Consider the following 20,084-nt stretch of genomic DNA (forward strand, 5'->3'; position numbering starts at 1 on the left):
ATAAATGGCTCCCCCTCTAAGACCCTTCGCTGGGTTAACTGCCTATGGACTTATGAAATGACAATATGAAGAAGAGTTTTTATAACAAATGTGACTGAAATTATCTCATCACCATGCACTATCAAAGGCATCACAGCCTTGAACAGGGCCATAATAAAGGGCACATAACTCAGGAATACAGCATATAAACATTGAGTCTTTTAAATCTCAATTTCATTATGACAACATGTCAATTTTCAAATCAATTGCTTGAGAAATGTGTAAGTAATTGGCTCCACAAACTTGTATCAATTTATTCAGACAGACCGATAGAGTGTCTCTAATATACCCACTATAAAACTTTGTTTGCAGACGTATTACAAATTTCTGGGTATAACTGTCCAATTAGTAACTAGATTTTCAATCTGAGATTCAGAGATTGACATAAGTAGTTATTTGTGGGAACTGGGCTAGCAAATTGTTATACCAGGGCTTGTACATTTTAAAAGTTGGTAGTCCAGCTGTGCAGTTGTGCTTTGTAAAATGCTTACAAATTTACAATTTGCAGCAATATTTCATTAAAAACATTTTGTTACAGACAATGTGTTTATGAATGCTGCACTGTTGTATGATTTTATTTTGTTACAATTTTTGTTACAATTATTAAAGTGCAATTATCAGATACATGTTTTATGCACTTGGTTTGCAGCTAAAACTTTGACAGGTTAACGAAAGTAGTAAACAGCTAGTTTCTATCCTTGGTATTGTAAGATTGCTGGCAAGCAAGGACAAAGTGTGTTTTCTTATCTTGCAATCGCATGCATAGCACTGTTAATTAATAACAAAAAGCATATGTTTGGATTTCAATACATGTATTTATGTAAATCTAATATTAATACAACACAAATTTCATAATTATTTCAAAAATTGAACAGCCAAAAATTAAAAAGGTTGCTAACTGATATGTCTGGTACATGCTAATAAAGAAAAGTAAAAATACAAAATAACAAGAACAATTCACTTCATACAAGTACAGTAAATGTAAAAAAAACATTTCATGAAAATCTAGTGATGTTTCTTACAAAGATGTGAACAGGAGCCTTCCTTAAACCAATTAGTGAAAACATCATTTTGAATGATAAATAATCATATTATAACGAAAAATCAACTTTTCTGGAAAAAAAATCACTATCAAATATATATATATTTGATAGTGAATTTTTTTTTTCAGAAAAGTTGATTTTTCATTACAATATGATTTTTTATCATTCAAAATGATGTTTTCACTAATTAATATCATAGCCACACGCTAACCACATGTGTCTTAAACATATGTTGCACAACTAACCGTTCTGATCCATGAAATAACACTGATGCCATAAAAGTGTGATAAAAAGATCTCAAAATTAATCAATAAAAGTGCTTGTGCAAAACATTATCTTCTTCAGAAAGAAAGAAATATATATTGTGTCTTTTTTCAGTAATAACAACTAAAGCTTGCCTTTACATAGATTTTAACATGTCCATATCTTATCGAGACAATGGAGTGCATGTGGTTATCAAACTATTTCTTCATGATCTTAAAAATGTTGTACAATCTGTCTTAGCGTTTTCTACAGTAGTAGTACAGTGGGCAATTGTATAACTGATTCATGACTCTAAAAATGATTTCACTAAAAATCATATAGTTGAGAACAATTATTTCCAAACATAAAACTAAGTCATAAACACATTGTCAAGGTGTGCTATCCAATAATAGGTGTTGTCACAACTTTGCTTTCTTCATCGATAAACAAGCGGACTCAGTTTTCATTATAGTCGAAGGTAACCATGGATCCCTCTGGGACAGCCTGAATCTGCAATGAATGCAGTTGGAATGAGGATTGCTCTGGGTAACAAGGTTATATTAAACTTTAATGAATCATTAAGTGTGGTCTCAGATTAGCATGTGCAGTCTGCCCTGGCTTATCAGGGACACCACTTTCCACCTAGACTGGATCTTTGCTTATAAGAAGACAATGCCTTAAACGAAAAAAATACCATAATAACGAAAAGTGTCATCCCTGATAAGCCCATGAAGACTGCACAAGCTACAGTCATTACTCTTTAAGTTTTCAATACAGAAAAAAAATAAAAATATAGGTGTCCGAAAATTTAAAGACAAAACACACAGATGTCGAAAATGTAGAGACACTATAAAAAAAATCATTGACAATCGGATATGGGTATGCAATTCATATAGCGTCAATAGATTCTACGAATATTAGCTTGTGCTTGTAAAATACCATGCCATAAAGTATAATTTACTTCTAAATATGCTTCACTTTTAAGATGTTGGATGATATCATTGTCTATAAAGGGTATACATACATGTAGTTATTTACCAAATACATGTAGCACTAATGTAATGGTCCATAGCCTGAAGGCATTCGTCTGCTAGGTTTTATGACCTTAATCTGGTGGTAAAACGCATGATCGAAGTGACACCATATAAGCGCAACAAGGCAAATTTCTGGTAAAATAGCATTAAAAAAAATGTCTGACATTTTAGAGTCACTAATTGTAGACGATGACCTGTAAGTCCGAAATTTAAGAATCACAAAAATAATGATTTTAGCTCAAAACAGGGATGTCTGAAAACTTGGAGTAATTACAGTTATCTGGGATGACACTTTAGGAATGCATTCAGCCCCATTTTCAAAAAAACGAGGCTATAATAAATTTCAAAAAATATTCAATGAACAAAGTTGTATTTTGTTTGCTTTGAATGAACAATTAAATGTCAACCAGGATAAGGTGAGTACCGGTATACTAGAGAATGCGTTCATATGACATTGGGGCAATATATGAAATAATTCCATGTTTAACAGTCATAAAAGATGACAAATACCTCTGGAAAGGAGTTCAATCAGGTGCAACACTTTATCAATTTTTTTGAAAATTGTCATTTTACCACACTGTGAATTAGTCCCTTGAATCAAGCATGTGAAATCACAGAGTGTGTGAGTCAGCTAAATTTATCCTGTGATTTCTCCTGATTTGATCACATGTGACGTCAGTTTTATCAATCTACTTAGGCTGAAAGCCAAGTGCTATTTAATTGCTTATATTACTAGCAGATATTGCAATTTGCATGTTTATTCCCTGATTCTATCTCAGAAATATAGTTTTTATGAAATGAGGATTTACAGTTATAGCTTAATGTTCCGGTGCAAGCTATAATGACTTGAACAGACCATAAAACAAACCACAATACATGCAATTGACTTCGAAAGGCATATTTCACAGTAAACAAACAGATATATTTGAACTAAAGACAATTCAGTACAAATTTTGTTTGTGAGCATAACCTGAAACATGCCTCTAATATTGAGCAAACATAGCCCAAGAAAAAAAGGTAATACTAAATTTGGAAAATTAAAATGAGACTAGTTTTAAGTATGTTTGTTTTCAAATAACAAACAACTCTTTTTACCATCATGTTTGGAAATTCTTGTCGAATCTTATCTGCAGCTTCCTCCCAGTTCTGAAAAACAAACAATAATATTTCTGCTTCATCATCACTTAATGCGATGTTCCTTCTATCATTGTTAGTGCCATAGTCTTAATTGTGAACATCCATGCCAATGGATTCTTGTTTAACCTGTAAGATTAAAGAAGGATCTGCTTGAGGATGTGGGATTGTTATAACTGATGTGGGACTCTTATAACTGATGTGGGACTGTTATAACTGATGTGGGACTGTTATAACTGATGTGGGACTGTTATAACTGATGTGGGACTGTTATAACTGATCTGTTATAACTGATGTGGGACTGTTATAACTGATGTGGGACTGTACTGATGTGGGACTGTTATAACTGATGTGGGACTGTTATAACTGATGTGGGACTGTTATAACTGATGTGGGACTGTTATAACTGATGTGGGACTGTTATAACTGATGTGGGACTGTTATAACTGATGTGGGACTGTTATAACTGATCTGTTATAACTGATGTGGGACTGTTATAACTGATGTGGGACTGTTATAACTGATGTGGGACTGTTATAACTGATGTGGGACTGTTATAACTGATGTGGGACTGTTATAACTGATGTGGGCCTCCTGGGTGTACATCGTCCAGGGTAATCATGGAACTTAGGCTGGAAATCCATGGTATTACATGGAATTCCATGGAAATCCCTGGAATTTGAAACAGTTTCCAGGGTTTTCCAGGGTTTTATTCCATGTCCATGAAACGTGGACTTTTTTTCCAAGCATTTTCCAGCCTTGGATGGAAAAGCATGGAAAAGGAATGGAAAACGCTGGATTTAGGCTGGATAACCATGGAAAATATTTCCAGATAGCATGGAAAGTGGAACATAGAATTTTTTAAGCATGGAAAAGACTCTAACATTTTCAGCTGACCCTGGAAAAAACTTAAGACTTTATAAGAGGAGAAAATAACTTATAAAAATGCAACACATTTTTTCAAAGTAAATCAGAGTTCAACAATTTACACAACATATGAATAAAACACAAAACAATGTGCATAGTTTGGGCAGAAATAGTAGTAGTTATAGTAGTAGTAGTAGTAGTAGTTGTAGTAGAAGTAGTAATGCTGGTGCTGGCAGTAGAATATGTTGTAGGAGTAGAAGTAAAAGTGGTTGTTGTATAAGTTGTACAAGCAGTTAAACTACTGATAATTATACTATTGGTGCAAATTTAAGTGACAGTAGCAGTAGTAGCAGTTATTATTGTGTTGTTGTTTTAGCATTTACAGGAATAGTAGCTGTAATGGTAGCAATAGTAGTATAAATAATAATAAGAATACTAGTAGCAGCAGTAGTAGTAGTAGTTAAGGAAGTAGCATTAGCAGCAGCAGCAGTAGTAGTAGTAGAAGTAGTAGTAGTAGCAGCAGCAGCAGTAGTAGCAGCATCAGCAGCATCAGTAGCAGCAGTAGTAGCAGTAGTAGTAGTAGTAGTAGTAGTTGAAGTACTAGTAGTAGTAGTAGTAGTAGTAGTAGTAGTAGTAGTAGTAGTAGTAGTAGTAGTAGTAGTAGTAGTAGTAGTAGTAGTAGTAGTAGTAGTGGTAGTAGTAGTGGTAGTAGTAGTAGTAGTAGTAACAGCAGCAGCAGTAGTAGTAGTAGTCGCTGCAGCAGGAGTTGTAGTAGTAGCAGCAGCAGCAGCAGTAGCAGTAGTAGCAGCAGCAGGAGTAGTAGCAGCAGCAGCAGTAGCAGCAGTAGTAGTAGTAGTAGTTGAAGCAGTAGTAGTAGTTGAAGCAGTAGTAGTAGTAGTAGCAGTAGTAGCAGCAGTAGTAGTAGTAGTAGTAGTAGTAGTAGAAGTAGTAGTAGTAGTAGTAGTAGTAGTAGTAGTAGTAGTAGTAGTAGAAGTAGAAGTAGCAGTAGTAGTAGTAGTAGTAGTAGCAGTAGTAGTAGTAGTAGTAGTAGTTGTTGTTGTTGATGTTGTGGCTGTTGTTATAGTAGTAGTAGTTTTGCAGAAGTAGTAGTAGTAGTAGTAGTAGTAGTAGTACTAGTAGTAGAAGTAATAGTAGTAACTTTCAAAGCAATGTCTACAAGTTTAAATTCCTTAACCCTGTTCAAGGTGTATACACACTCAATATTTAACTACAGTCCAGGTTTGCAATTAACAAACTATCTGCGAAGCCTGTGTGTGAGTCAGATATGTCTGCGGCTAATCTATTGGTTATAAAATATCACAGCCTTTTCTGATTGGCTGAGTTCAAATACAGAAAGTTTACCTGATAGATTGAAATTCTGGAGTAGGCGTTTTGAAGAAAATATGCAGGTTAAACTTGTTGTTAAAATGAAGTTAATGTAATTTCACAAACAGTAGAGTTAATGAGTTTTTCCATTAACAAGAATTTCTTAAAATAATAATGTATGGATATCATTTGGAAAGTGACATGAAATGTTGTTAAAAGTGATGCATACAAGTGTTTCAGAAGTCTGTCTAGGAATAGAACAACAACTGAAGGTTTGTGCTTTTCATTATTTCTAAATATTCCTTTAAATTTATTCTTCTTATGTCATCATTGTAGACCTTTTTTATGTGACATTTTAGGTAAAAGTATGGCAAATATAGAAGTTTAAAAGCAGCTGTCACACACATTTTCACTAAGTGCAGTTTGCAGCTTGATAAAAGAAGTCCTATGTGGAGATATTAATAAGCTTGAATGTAGTATCGGAAGTTCATAATGCATGGCTAGGGAACTGAGGCTAAGGGAGTTATGTGCTGTGCATGATGAGAACTCAATGCTCATTAATGCTGTTAATGTTTATAAATAAATTTATTAAACCAATAGCATTGTTTTTTAGGTTTCACTGTGCATTTTCATACAAATAGAATTACACATCATTCTAATTATAGCAATAATAAATTTGTACTAATTATACCAACAAATTTTGTTATGCTATGCTTTGTGATGTATTAACTTCATTGTAAGTTATTATTTAAAGACCATTTTACTAAATATTTAAAAAATACTTGAATTATTTTCTATATACATTTTCATTATGTGCTTTAACTGTAGCTGACCAGTTGATGGAAGATACTGCAGAGTTTGGCAGGGAAATAACCCAAGACAGCAAAGCGGCTCTTTTGGCGCATTTACCAAGAGGACTAACATGGCCACAAATTCATGGTAAATATTGTCATGCTCATATAAGTAATTTAGTGTTAACCACCTGAAAGTATTTTGTCATTTTGGTATCCAATATTTTGGTCTAGTTTCAATTACAGGTTATTTTTATATGAATTAGCAAATTAGCATAACTTTCATATAGCAATATCTGAATATAAAATTCCTATATATGTTTGAGTTTCCAGATACATGCTAGTGTACCCCGTTTTGGGGCATTTAAGAAAACAACAATATAAATTTCGAAATAAAAGAGAGTCATATAAAAATATAAGTTAAATCACCAATTTATTCACTTTAAAGTCTCAGTTTTCCTGTGTGGTTGCCTGTTTGCAAGAAGATTAAAGCCCGCTTGCAAACTTTAAGAGAATAAATTTCAGTAAATGGAAAAGAAATAATTGCTAACTACTTAGGATCGTAAATGTTCGCTCAAATACAAAAAAGCCAGATGTACCGATTTGAGCAGTGATATGAAATATCTAAAATAGATTAAAATATGAATGAGCATTGAAGTATAGATATTCAATCATATGATTGCTGCACATTTACTTTTACAGGTGAATGTAAAAAACTTATGACTTTCTTGTAATATTGTTTGCTTTGTTTTTCTTTCAGAGATCATGCAGGAGCCGTACAGTATAACAGCAGTACAAGTTCTATAAAAGATCCACGACCTACTGAAGCCCAGCTAATTAACAAAAAAGTTTTAAAAAACTGTAATTTTATCCCACCTGGGTACTTATAATTTACTAAGCTGCCTACACAAGTTTTAGACTTGCAATTATATTTTAAATTGTCACTTGGAAAGTAATACATGTACATGCATTATGTTCTGAATTTCTTTTAACAATAAAATTATATAAAAGTATTTTAATGAAATTAAGCACCTAAATTGCATTAAAGTGAAAGTAGCTGAGAACAGAATGTGTTTGTGAAACACAATGTCCCCCTATATGACGTTTGACCTTGAAGGATGACCTTGACCCTTCATAACTCAAAATGTGCAGCTCCATGAGATACACATGCATGTCAAATATAAAATTGCTAGCTTCAATATTGCAGAAGTTACATTACATGAGCAATTTTGACCCATATATTTGACCTAGAAGGATGACCTTGACCTTTCACCACTCAAAATGTGCAGCTCCATAAGTTACACATGCATGCCAAATATCAAGTTGCTATCTTCAATATTGCAAAAGTTTTCATAAAATAAGCGATTTGGGCCAAATATATTTGACCTCTGACCTTGAAGGATGACCTTGACCTTTCACCACTCAAAATGTGCAGCTCCATAAGTTACACATGCATGCCAAATATCAAGTTGCTATCTTCAATATTGCAAAAGTATTCATAAAATAAGCGATTTGGGCCACATATATTTGACCTCTGACCTTGAAGGATGACCTTGACCTTTCACCACTCAAAATGTGCAGCTCCATGAGATACACATGCATGCCAAATATCAAGTTGCTATCTTCAATATTGCAAAAGTATCATAAAATGGGCGATTTTGGCCACATATATTTGACCTCTGACCTTGAAGGATGACCTTGACCTTTACCTTTCACCACTCAAAATGTGCAGCTCCATGAGATACACATGCATGCCAAATATCAAGTTGCTATATTCAATATAGCAAAAGTTATTGCAAAATGTTAAAGTTGGCGCAAACCAACCAACCAACCAACAGACCAACCAACCAACAGACCAACCAACAGACAGGGCAAAAACAATATGTCCCCCACTACTATAGTGGGGGACATAAAAATAGTATCCTTGTGCTCATGGGCAGCTACATATATTGTGACATACATGAAGCAGCTAAAATAACTTAAATTTTTCATTTTGTTTCTTGTATATCGTTTGTACAGGGTTCGTGAATTGTAACTGTATATTACTTGACTTGCTTGTATGTTGTTACTTTGAATACATGTTGTGAAGGTTGCATTATACTTTTTAACTTTTAAAGTAGCGCCTGTTCTGTTATGTAAGGGCCTGATTTATGATAATGGACCTAGGGGCTTTGTAAGCATGTATTAAACAACACTTAATTGATCTAATTAATTTGTTAAATAAATGTCACACAATTTGTAATCTGATGTTATATTTTGATGAATTGTGAACAAAATAATACATCGAAGAAACTAAGGCATTATGTTGATTTTTTGTTTTGTTTAAATCTAACCTTAAATTATGATTTACTTAAGCTGTGAGTATTGTATTCATTTAATACATGAATATTGTTTTTAGACCAGAAATTTCTTTTTCTATTCAGACAGTGACCATGGTAAACGCTGGACAATTTTCCATGTTATACCAGGCATCCATGGAATATTAAACATGGAAAAACCCTGGAACATTTTCCAGGGTTTTCCAGCCAGCATGGAAAAAATACCATCCGAATACTCCATGTAATCTGGAAAACCCTGGAAATAAATCCATGGTTTTCCATGGTTTTCCAGATTACATGGAGTATTTGGACGGTATTTATTCCATGCTGGCTGGAAAACCCTGGAAACTATTCCAGGCTATTTCCACATACCATGGACAATTTTCCACCCTTTTTTTAGCTCATCTATTTTTTGAAAAAAAATTATGAGCTATTGTCATCACCTTGGCGTCGGCGTCGGCGTTGGCGTTGGCGTCGGCGTCCGGTTAAGTTTTGCGTTTAGGTCCACTTTTCTCAGAAAGTATCAATGCTATTGCATTCAAACTTGGTACACTTACTTACTATCATGAGGGGACTAGGCAGGCAAAGTTAGATAACTCTGGCGTGCATTTTGACAGAATTATGTGCCCTTTTTATACTTAAAAAATTGAAAATTTTGGTTAAGTTTTGCGTTTAGTTCCACTTTTCTCAGTAAGTATCAATGCTATTGCATTCAAACTTGGTACACTTACTTACTATCATGAGGGGACTGGGCAGGCAAAGTTAGATAACTCTGGCATGCATTTTGACAGAATTATGTGCCCTTTTTATACTTAGAAAATTGACAATTTTGGTTAAGTTTTGTGTTAAGGTCCATTTTATTCCTTAAGCATCAAAGCTATTGCTTTCATACTTGCAACACTTACTAACTATCATAAGGGGACTGTGCAGGCAAAGTAATGTAACTCTGACTGGCATTTTGACAGAATTATGTGCCCTTTTTATACTTAGAAAATTGAAAATTTGATTAAGTTTTGTGTTTAGGTCCACTTTATTCCTACAGTATCAAAGCTATTGCTTTCATACTTGCAAGATTTATGAACTATCATAAGGGGACGGTGCAGGCAAAGTTATGTAACTCTGACTGGCATTTGGACGGAATTATGGGCCCTTTATACATAGAAAATTGAAAATTTGGTTAAGATTTATGTTTTGGTCACTTTACCCCTAAAGTATCATAGATATTGCTTTCATACTTGGAACACTCACAAACTATCATAAGGGTACAGTAAAAGGACAAGTTGCATAACTCTGGTTGTCATTGTTACGGAATTATGGCCCTTTTTTGACTTAGTAACTTTTAATATATGGTTAAATTTTGTGTTTCGATCCACTCGAAGTATCAAGGCTATTGCTTTCAAACTTCAAATACTTACATGCTATCATGAGGTTACTGTACCTGGCAACTTGAATTTTACTTTGACCTTTGAATGACCTTGACTCTCAAGGTCAAATTATTAAATTTTGCTAAAATTGCCATAACTTCTTTATTTATGATTAGATTTGATTGATACTTTGATGAAACTACTCTTACCTGACATACCACAATAGACTTCACCCAAACCATCCCCCGTGCCCTCCCCCCCCTCCCCCCCTCCCCCCCCCCCTAATTTTTTTTTTTTTTTTTTTTTTTTTAAGATTGTCTCACAAATGACCACCACACCCTCACACTATACCCCCACCCCACCCCCCACCCCACCCCCCCCCCCCAAATTTTTTTTTTTGATTTTTTTTTTTTTTTTTTTTTTTTTTTTTTTTAAGATCATCTCACAAATTATCACCACACCCTCACACTATACCCCACCCCCCCCCCCCCCCCCCGATTTTTTTTTTTTTTTTTTTTTTTTTTCGCTTTTTGGAAGATAATGTAATAAATGTCCACAACCCCACACTATACACCCCTCTTCACTCCACGCCTCCCTCCTTTGTGATTGAAAATGAGAGTCCCTTCACCTTTAAAAAGAAAATAGATGAGCGGTCTGCACCCGCAAGGCGGTGCTCTTGTTTAAATATTGACGCTGGAAAAGGCGGGAAACTTAGTCCGAATACTCCAGCCTCATATTTTCCATGGATTTCCATGGAAAACCCTGGACAAAGTACAACCGGGAGTGAGTGAGTGTTATAACTGATGTGGGCCTGTTATAACTGTGCTGTTTGAATGAGGCCCAACAGTGGATTAAATCAGACTGAACATATGTTATTGTTTCTGCAGATCAAACTTAGACCGAGTGTGACTTATGTAAATGCAAAATTGTCAATATATTTGCCAAATGACAAAAAAAACTTTAAAAAAACTTTCCATTCAGAATTTAGGCAGTCATTTTTGAAAATATATACTTTTTGCGATTGTGAATGGGGCAGAATTTTGGCCAAAAATTTGAGTAAAAAAACTGTTCAGGGAATGGACAAACAAAATAAATCTGCTACCTTCTTAAGCAAGCCATTTGTAGCTCAAGCAAGCAACCAGAATGGTAACACACCATGTTGATAACAACACATTTTATCTTTTGTGTGTGAAGCATTTGTAATCAATGTATATACAAGTACTAATGAATGCTATAGGCAGATGTTCATTATTAAGGAAAAATCAAATATAAAAGAACTATTCTTATACTTTAGACATACCCTGGTAATTTTCAATTGAGTTTTTTTTATCTTTTGATTAATACAGCATAATTCTGGAATTACATCCAGTCTAGGAAAGAAGATAACATAGGAACAGCTCCTCTACGAGAGCATGGACACCTCATCACAGCAAAGGCAAGGCAGAAATAATGGTAAATCAGTTTAGTCTGTTTTCACCATAGACAACACATATCAGCCAGCTCCGCGACTCACAAGCTGGGTTAGTGACAACATCCTTTCACTACACATGAGTGAAGACGATGTACTCAAGCTGCTGAATAACATCAACACATCAACGTCTGGAAAGCCGATGGTCCAAATAAACTCCCAAACAGAGTACTGCAAGCCTGGGCTGAAGAGGAAACACCAGCCATTGCTGCAATCTTTCAGCGGTGAGTAGACACAGGCAAGCTTCCAAAAGACTGGAGAGATGCAAAAATTTCCCCAGTCTTAAAGAATGGAGATCGCCACTCACCAGAGAACTACAGACAAGGATCACTCACCTGTGTGCTCCCCAAGCTGTAGAACATATCATCTTTGGCAGTGCCGCATTAGCAACGTTCAGGCACATAGAGCCTACTAGAACCCCAGTGCCAAGGTGATTTCAATCGTTTGAATTAACCTACCAGTGCAACTTCTGGCAAAACATAGAATGTGACAATGTCCACTTATAGCTATAAAATGTTGTTATAAAACCATTATGCCAAAGCGAACTTGCTTCGAAAGTATAATTCTTTTTTTTTGTCGTCACATTATCATGGGGCCAATGGGCAGTTGCCTAATCTACCTAATGGGTAATCTGTGACTTATCTGTTGCCATATATTAAACCACCTGGACAAGCACAAAGTATTGACACACCTTAATCATGGCTTCCGCTCAGGATACTCTTGTGAAACCCCAACTTGTTAACTTGTCACAGCCCATGACCTGCTGGGACACCATGACCAGAACAAACAGTTTGACACCATAATCCTTGATTTCATTATGGCCTTTGACACCATGCCCAACCTACACCTACTGCTGAAGCTTGCAAACGCCGGCATCCGCGGTTCATTACTCAACTGGATATCACACTTCCTCACACAACGTGAAATGTGCGGGGTGGGTTAAGCAGGGAAGTCCTGTAACGTTGCTGTAGGATCTGGTGTACCACAAGGCACAGTGTTAGGGCCCCTGCTCTTTCTCTGTCATATTAGCGACCTACCAGAAATAGTAAAAAAACCACATCCGGCTATTCGCAGACAACTACCTACTGTATAGAGCAATAAAATCAATTAAAGACCACCAAATTCTACAAGAAGACCTTGACAACCTACAAAAATGGGCCCAGGATTGGGAACTAAGGTTTTTACTCCAAGAAATGTTATCTCCTCAGTTACAAATCAAAATCTTCATTCTTCGAATCCAATGACAACACTATTCTCAAAAAACGCCCAAGAGAACCCATGCTTAGGCTCTCTTTCTCCAATGACTTGACATGGAAAACTCAGCAAACTCTACACTAGCCTTCCTGACATGCAACCTCAAATACTTCACCCAAAGTTGCCGGAAATTGCATACCAAGCGCTCATTCCATCTCAACTGGAGTACAGGAGTGTACTGTGGGACCTGTACCAGCAAGGAGTCATAGACAAGTTAGAGCGAGTCCAACAATTTGCGACATGCTTCATCACCAGGGATTACAAATCCAGACAAGATGGATGCCTATCAAACATGCTGGACAATCTAAACCTCCCCACACTACATGAGATACGACACCACCAGAGATTGACATTATTGTACAAGGTAGGGGAAGCGCACGTACCGGATATCAATATTGATCACTAATTGCATCGTCTAAGACCGAAACAAACTATTAGGGCTAAGCATTTTGAAAATTAACTCTGCCAAGGACGGTCACAAGCCTGTGCTGAAAAAGAAGAAGGGTTGGGCGTAGTGCTAGCTACCCTACCCTGTTGAAACCTTATTGCTACAGAAACGCCAAACAGAATAACAACAGACATCACGGACCTGGGAGAAGGTGGACCTCGAGCTGGAGGACGTAAAAAGCCATCAGGCTGAAGACCATCATCTCCATCAGGAACACAATCATTACATGGAATGTCCGAACCATTTACCAGACCAGAGAGACAGCACAAGTGGCCAAAGAGATGAGGAAGTTCAACCTCACCATCCTAGGGATCCGTGAATCAAGATGGACTGGCTCTGGGCAGAAGCGACTGACTTCCGGCGAGTTACTGTTGTTCTCCGGGCATGAGCAGGAGGATGCAGCACACACCCAGGGAGTAGCCCTGATGCTTTCCAAGTCTGCACAGAGAGCACTCATCAGGTGGGAGGCACACAGACCACAGATCATGATGGCCTCTTTCCTTACATAAAAGAAGAGGATCAACTTGGACATAATCCAGTGCTACACCCCCACGATTGACAGTAAAGAGGATGAGAAGGACAACTGGTCATCAGAGGAAGTGTTTTCCATCACAGAAGGATACACAACGCAACTTGGGTTTCACCAGACCAGTCAACGGAGAACCAGATTGACCACTTGCACATTGCAAGAAAGTTTTGTCGCTCTCTTCAGGATGTACGTGTCAAGCTAAGAGCAGAAGTGGCTTCCAACCATCATCTCCTTGTCGCCAGATTGAAACTTAAGCTGAAGAAGAGTTGGACAGGGGGGCCCAGCCAACCCAAACATTGCAACACAGGCACACTGAAAGACACCTAGAAGCAAGAAAAGTTCAAGGTTACTCTCCAACAAGTTCCAGGTTCTAGAGGAGCTGCTTGAAGAAGAGACGATAGAGCAGAAGTGTTAGAACGTGAAAGAATAAGTGACTTCAACATGCCAAGAAGTACTGGGCTCCAAGTCTTACACCCACAAGGAGTGGATATCAGCAGTGACGCTTCAGAAAATTGCAGAAAGATGAGAAAAGAAGGCAAGTGTAAACAACAGAAGAACACGAGCCGCAAAAGTGAAAGCACAATAAGAGGACACCAAATCAAATAGGAGCGTCAAGCGAAGTATTAGAGGAGACAAGCTGAACACCGTAGAGATGCTTGCAACAGAGGCGGAAGAGGCAGCCTATTAGAACAGAACTTAAGATCTGTACTGCATCACCAAGAGATTAGCCGGAAACTTTGCAAAGCCAGAGAGGCCAGTAAGGGACAAAAATGGAGGAGTAATAACAGATTACGAAGGGCAGAAGAAGAGGTGGATTGAGCACTTCCAGGAGCTACTCAACAGGCCTGCCCCTGTGAACCCACCGGAGATTCTGCCAGCTACAAGCGAACTGCCAATCAAGTGCTACACTCCCACAAAGGAAGAGATCAGCAGCGCCATCAAGCAATTGACGAACAGCAAAGCTGCAGGACCAAACAGCATACTGGCAGAAGCGCTTAAGGCTGACGTAGAGACCAGTGTGGAGCTACTACACCCACTCTTCAGCAAGATATGGAAAGAAGAAGAAATTCCAACAGAGTGGAAAGAGGGTTACCTCATGAAGCTTTCAAAGAAAGGCGACCTCTGTTCCTGCTCCAACTACCGAGGAATCACACTGTTGTCCATCCCAGGAAAGGTGTTTTATCGCATCCTGCTGAACCGAATAAAAGACGCAGTAGACCCGCATTTCCGTGACCAATAAGCAGGCTTTCGAAAGGAGAGATCGTGCACTGATCAGATCGCAACCCTGCGCATCATTCTGGAACAATCCCTGGAGTGGAATTCGTCGCTGTATGTCAATTTCATTGACTATGAAAAGGCATTCAACGTTGACTAAGAGTGCCTCTGGAGACTTCTGAGACACTACGGAGTGCCAGGAAAGATCAACAACATCATCAGGTAGTCTTATGAAGGAATGACCTGCAGATTCGTTCATGGCAGACAGCTCACGGATGCCTTTGAAGTGAAAATGGGTGTGAGGCAAGGCTGCTTACTCTCACTTTCCTTGTTCCTGCTGGCCATAGACTGGGTAATGAAGATATCGACGGAGCAGAAGCAGAATGGAATTCAGTGGACACTCTGGAAACAATTGGAAGACCTCACCTTTGCAAATGATTTGACTCTTCTCTCCCACACCCAGCAACAGATGTAGGAAAAGCATGGTAGCGGACAACTCAGCTAGACTGGGCCTCACCATCAACAGAGGGAAGAGCAAGGTGTTCAGGACCAACGCATCCAACAACACACCTAACACAGTCCAAGGCCAGACGCTGGTGGAGGTGGACAGCTTCACTGATCTCCGTATCATCTGATCATCTGATTGTAGTGGCAGCCATTGTGTGAATACGTTTTTTGTCACTGTGACCTTGACCTTTGACCTTGTGACCTGAAAATCTATAGGGGTCATCTGCTAGTCATGATCAATGTACCTATGAAGTTTGATGATCCTAGGCGTAAGCTTTCTTGAGTTATCATCCGGAAACCATTTTACTGTGTCGAGTCACCGTGACCTTGACCTTTGAGATAGTGACCTGAAAATCAATAGGGGTCATCTGCGAGTCATGATCCATGTACCTAATAAGTTTCATGATCCTAGGCGTAAGCTTTCTCGAGTTATTATCTGGAAACCATTTTACTGTGTCAAGTCACCGTGACCTTGACCTTTGACCTAGTGACCTGAAAATCTATAGGGGTCATCTGCGAGTCATGATCAATGTACCTATGAAGTTTCATGATCCTAGGCGTAAGCGTTCTTGAGTTATCATCCGGAAACAATTTTACTGGTTCTAGTCACCGTGACCTTGACCTTTGACCTTGTGACCTGAAAATCTATAGGGGTCATCTGCTAGTCATGATCAATGTACCTATGAAGTGTCATGATCCTAGGCGTAAGCTTTCTTGATTTATCATCCGGAAACCATTTTACTGGTTCGAGTCACCGTGACCTTGACCTTTGACCTAGTGACCTGAAAATCAATAGGGGTCATCTGCGAGTCATGATCCATGTACCTAAGAAGTTTCATGATCCTAGGCGTAAGCTTTCTCGAGTTATCATCCGGAAACCATTTTACTGTGTCAAGTCACCGTGACCTTTACCATTGACCTAGTGACCTGAAAATCTATAGGGGTCATCTGCGAGTCATGATAAATGTACCTATGAAGTTTCATGATCCTAGGCGTAGGCGTTCTTGAGTTATCATCTGGAAACAATTTTACTGGTTCGAGTCACCGTGACCTTGACCTTTTACCTAGTGACCTGAAAATCAATAGGGGTCATCTGCGAGTCATGATCAATGTACCTATGAAGTTTCATGATCCTAGGCGTAAGCCTTCTTGAGTTATCATCCAGAAACCATTTTACTGGTTCGAGTCAACGTGACCTTGACCTTTGACCTAGTGACCTGAAAATCAATAGGGGTCATCTGTGAGTCATGATCAATGAACCTATGAAGTTTCATGATCCTAGGCGTAAGCGTTCTTGAGTTATCATCCGGAAACCATTTTACTGGTTCGAGTCACCCTGACCTTGACCTTTGACCTAGTGACCTAAAAAACAATACGGGTCATCTGTGAGTCATGATCCATGTACCTATTAAGTTTCATGATCCTAGGCGTAAGCGTTCTTGAGTTATCATCGGGAAACCATTTTTCTGTGTCGAGTCACCGTGACCTTGACCTTTTACCTAGTGACCTGAAAATCAATAGGGGTCATCTGCAAGTCATGATCTATGTACCTGTGACGTTTCATGATCCTAGGCGTTAGCGTTCTTGAGTTATCATCCCGAAACCATTTTACTGGTTCGAGTCACCGTGACCTTGACCTTTGACCTAGTGACCTGAAAATCAATAGGGGTCATCTGTGAGTCATGATCCATGTACCTATTAAGTTTCATGATCCTTGGCGTAAGCGTTCTTGAGTTATCATCCGGAAACCATTTTTCTGTGTCGAGTCACCATGACCTTGACCTTTTACCTAGTGACCTGAAAATCAATAGGGGTCATCTGCAAGTCATGATCTATGTACCTGTGACGTTTCATGATCCTAGGTGTTAGCGTTCTTGAGTTATCATCCGGAAACCATTTTACTGGTTCTAGCAACCGTGACCTTGACCTTTGACCTAGTGACCTGAAAATCAATAGGGGTAATCTGCGAGTCATGATCAATGTACCTATGAAGTTTCATTATCCTAGGCCTAAGCGTTCTTGAGTTATCATCCGGAAACCATTCGGTGAACGGACTGACCGCCTTACCAACCGACACGTGCAAAACAATATACCCCCTCTTCTTCGAAGGGGGGCATAAAAAGTGGGGCATTTGCCTAGCTAATTTTAACTTCATGCACACTTCCTGTTGAATAGAAGCCAATTTTGGTAACTTCAACATATTCAGATTCAGCAATTGAAAATTGTTTCAATTCTAACATGATAAGATAAAAGATTGTGGCATGGAAAACATTAATCTGTACTGGTTAGCCAGTATTTATTTGACAAAATATAGGGGTTTTCTTGAATAACATCCTCAAATTCAGAATAAGAAATATCTCATGAAAAATGTACAAATACATCATGGGTTCGTCATCTACAAGCAAATGTAAACTAACATATGTTCGATGTTTGCATGCGTATGTACATGTACCATATATGAAGTCATTAAAGGGAGGTAATTTTCCACTGTATAGGAGTATTGTTAAGACATTTATATTATTTGAGTTATTTGAAACAAATAAGAGTTTGAATTATTTATTTTTTTAACAGAAACATTTAAATGGTGTAAATACATTAATTTGATGGTGCAAAATGTTGTCTTCTGCATAAGTTAATAGGTATAATTTGTTTCCAATATCAGTGCAAACGAAGATCTACATGTTTACTTGTAGATCTTTTGCGCAAACAAGAATATTGTTTTTCAAGGGAGAAAATCCTAACTGTGAATTTATAATGTTCAATGAGATTTGTTTCTATTTCATTAAATTGTTTGCTTAGTTCATTTTGCGAGGAATTCAGATATCTGTATAAAACAAAGTGTGTCAATTTTTAATGTAAAAAATTAATCATTCAAATAATGTGTGTGGGTTGACCACATCAGTTTTTTTTAAATAATAAATTGTAAGAAAATAATTGAGACTTACTCTATTGTAGTTGACAAACAAAAATCTCATGGTTACAGGTTGGGTTTCACTAAGGGATTTCTTTTGAGTATGCGAGTGCTATTAATATCCCCCTGCATGGAGGTCACATGTCATTGTGACCAAGTTTGTCAACAATGCAACGTCCAGTAAATACTACCGTCCAACAAATACACCCTCCACCGCCCTTGCTGTACTTTGGGGAATTGGGTCCGGGGCCCTTAGAGGGGTTAATTTCGAGTCGTTTTCGGCGAAAAGGGGATTTTTAGAAGATCTTTTCACCAACCATTCAACACTTAAAATTGCTATATTTTAATGTTATTTACATAAATATGCATTTAATCAAAGGCCAATAGCACGTTACCAGCTGGCAACAAAGGTATATAAGTAAAAAAACAATAAACAAAACGGCCGAAACGAGGGCCCTGCCCTCACTAGTAATTACTTCTTTTAAACCTCATTATAAAATGCAGGGCTATAGATAACAAGCGTTTATGCGTTATTACGCAATTAAAATAACCAAAAATGTAATTAAATTCAAAATAAAGCGTACAAAAACGCAAATACAAGTTTAATAACATAATTCCCGTAAAAACAACTTGCGTCACGAAACGCAATTCTTACGAACACCGGGCGTATTTTTTAGACTAGTTATTTTCCAGAAAATGTTCCGCATAGTTTATATGCCGTCAAGGTATTCAACTCAAAAGGACCCGAATAGCCATAACTTCATCAATTGTGCAGCAATTTGCATGAACTCTGTCTTATTCAACGCAAAAATGAATGAACTTTGATAAAAAATTAAGTAATTGTTTGTTGTTATGTACAGGTACCTTTTTGAATTCCATTTGTATATATAATATAGTCCCCTTAGTAGATTTTTATTGTAGTATATATGTCATTCCCTAAATTACCCAATTGAGTTAAAAAAAAAATGAGGGTGAAAAACCCAATTAAGCTGAAAAGTAGAGGGCGAAATTTTTTGCTAAAACTATTGAATTTACAAAAAAAACTATTGTTGTCAAAAACAGGGGTTGATTACCCAATATACCCCAAAAGATATCTATAGCCCTGAAAATGTGTTCAGTATATTGCCAAAAGTCTATGAATTCAGAAGTAATGTCATTATAAATAAATTTGGTGAATATTATATCTAAGTGTTGCAATATTTATAAGTTCTAACAATCATGACACACCCATTACTCGGCATTATTTCGCAATACATTACAAATGATAAATACAATTAAACGTAGAATTTGATGACTTGATACCATTCCAACTAGTTCTGGCCATCCATTATCTCGCGACATCACTATTTCGAAATGCTTACAGAGCCCGAATGTATGCTAAAGGAAAAACAAAATTCCGTATGGAAAATAACTACAACAACAATTTAGTGGAACGCAATCGTGATAGTGGAACGCAGCCTTTTCATTAGGAAAAGCTGCATATGAAATAACACATATAAATAGAAATATGAAACTGACATAAATAGTTTACATATAAATGAATAAATGAAAGTCATTTGTTTAATACAAACTATTGCACAAATATATCTAGCT

The 20,084-nt window shown here is 37.3% G+C and overlaps 2 long non-coding RNA genes across 2 annotated transcripts; one reads left to right on the forward strand and one right to left on the reverse strand.

The window, feature by feature from the left end:
* Positions 1-598: 598 nt before the first annotated feature.
* LOC127877969 (uncharacterized) lies at positions 599-19,891 on the reverse strand. Its single transcript, XR_008048685.1, has 3 exons — positions 19,794-19,891; positions 3,455-3,505; positions 599-1,829 (listed from the first exon to the last, which is right to left on the reverse strand). It is a non-coding gene; the product is annotated as an uncharacterized LOC127877969 (long non-coding RNA).
* LOC127877970 (uncharacterized) lies at positions 6,509-7,461 on the forward strand. The gene is made up of 2 exons (XR_008048686.1): positions 6,509-6,625; positions 7,238-7,461. It is a non-coding gene; the product is annotated as an uncharacterized LOC127877970 (long non-coding RNA).
* Positions 19,892-20,084: the final 193 nt, after the last annotated feature.

The sequence above is a fragment of the Dreissena polymorpha genome, chromosome 4 (genome assembly GCF_020536995.1).
Source record: "Dreissena polymorpha isolate Duluth1 chromosome 4, UMN_Dpol_1.0, whole genome shotgun sequence".
Classification (NCBI taxonomy): domain Eukaryota; kingdom Metazoa; phylum Mollusca; class Bivalvia; order Myida; family Dreissenidae; genus Dreissena; species Dreissena polymorpha.